General features: G+C 38.8%; 1 pseudogene; it reads left to right on the forward strand.

Moving 5' to 3' along the window:
• The first annotated feature begins 199 nt into the window (after positions 1-199).
• LOC103602172 lies at positions 200-611 on the forward strand (annotated as a pseudogene).
• The last annotated feature ends 1425 nt before the right edge of the window (positions 612-2036 follow it).

Genomic DNA, 2036 nt, shown 5'->3' on the forward strand with positions numbered 1-2036 from the left:
GTGTGTGTGTGTGTGTGTGTGTGTGTGTATAGAAGAGAGGAACAAAGGGATACAGACCAAAATCAAAGCAGCGGTTATTTCTGGATAGTGGGACTATGGGTGGCTTTTACTTTCTTCTGTATGCTTTTTAACATAATGAGAATGTTTCACTTTAATAATCATAAAATAGCATAAAACTATTTCCTTTAAGGAGGCTCTGTTTTTCTAACTTGGGCCCAGCAGAATGGCTCTGGCAAAGAAGGGTGGCAAGAAGAAGGGCCATTCTGTCATCAAAGAGGTGGTGACCCAAGAACACACCATCAACGTTCACAAGCGTATCCATGGAGTGAGTTTCAAGAAGTGTGCCCCTTGGTCACTCAAAGCGATCTGGAAATTTGCCATGAAGGAGATGGGGACTCCAGATGTGCACATTGATACCAGGCTCGACAAAGCTGTCTGGGCCAAAGGAATAAGGAATGTCCCCTACCATATCCATGTGCGGTTGTCCAGAAAATGTAATGAGGATGAAGATTCACCAGATAAGCTCTATACCTTGGTTACCTGTTACCACTTTCAAAAATCTGCAGACATTTGAGGTGGATGAGAACCAACTTGCTGATTGTCAAATAAAGGTATAAAACCACACACCCAAAAAAAAGGTCATGAGAAGGGGACTTGAAAACATGTACAGACCCACCAAGTTATTGAGTGAGCAACTATCTTCAAAATATTCAGGAAAACTTTCTGAAAGGGTGATAATTTAGAAGGGTGTTGCCCAGTAAAAAACTAAAATGTATTATAAATCAGAATATGCAAAAAGTGTGCTAATGGAGTACTGCGAGACAGGAAGGAGTGTGTTATGAATCATGCTAGACAGCAGACTAAACAATTTGGGAAAAAGTTACCTCACACGACCCTAAAATAAATTCTACCTGAACTAGAGATACAAATGTTTAAAAAGAACTGAAGTAACTAGGATATAAAATAAGTAAACTATGGAAGAGCTGAAGTTAATATAGGTGACTATATCCATATTTGTATCTATGTCTATATTATCTGGAGATATGAAAATATAAGTATGATACCACAGGCAGGAACCATAAAATATAAGATGGAAAGATTGGCACATAAAGAATAAAATGTTCTCTATGTCAGAAACACCATAAATGAAAGGAAAAGATGCATGAATGATGTATTATTTTTGTAGCACATGTTTTCTAATTTTTCTACAAATGGGAATGTCACTTGGTGATCTCTAGGAGAACCAGATGTACAGATGAGACCAAGAGACAGTAGAGCATAGAAGTTGAGGGGATTTTAGTGGCAAATAACCTCTGTCCCAATCCTGGACGTTTTGCATCACATTAAACAATTTAACCTGTGTGTCCCGCAGTTCCCTGATCTTTGTAATGAGTAGTAGAACCTACCTTAGAGGATTAAATGTATAACAATACATACATGGCTCTTAGAATAGTGCCTGTTATTTAATGAGCACTCCAAGTGATAGCTATTTTCTAGTTTGAACATGCTACAGTCCTGTAGAGGACTAAACAATGAATGAGAACCTTGAGCAAACTACTCCTTTCCCCATAGAATAATTGACTTCAGAAGGGGATATCAGACTGATAAATTGTGCTTTTTAGCTCAAGGCTTAAGAAATACCTTTGGTTCCAGGGACTGGACAAATGGGCCAGTTTATAGGGCTAAAACTATATTACCAACAAACCAGAGGAAAATAGAACAAGAGATAACATGTCCCTTTTATTGTCTGCATAAGCAAAGCAAATGCATAAAATGGTAGCACAAATTGTATGGGGCGGGAGGGAGTAGGTGAGGAGACAAGGTCTCTTTGGATGCTCTACTATATGGGCAGTAAATGCAATTACAATTTCCCCTTGATTTTCTTCTTTGCTTGAAAGTTGAAATTCTGGATATACCTGCTGCAAGTTTTCCTTGTTCTCAACTTAGTCTTTTATTTCCTGTTTGACTGTGTGGGTGTGATGAGCTGCTTCATTGCTTCTCCATGGTGGCCCACATGCCACACACCTACCAGAGCT

Source organism: Galeopterus variegatus, unplaced genomic scaffold (genome assembly GCF_000696425.1).
Source record: "Galeopterus variegatus unplaced genomic scaffold, G_variegatus-3.0.2 Scaffold4034, whole genome shotgun sequence".
NCBI classification, from domain to species: domain Eukaryota; kingdom Metazoa; phylum Chordata; class Mammalia; order Dermoptera; family Cynocephalidae; genus Galeopterus; species Galeopterus variegatus.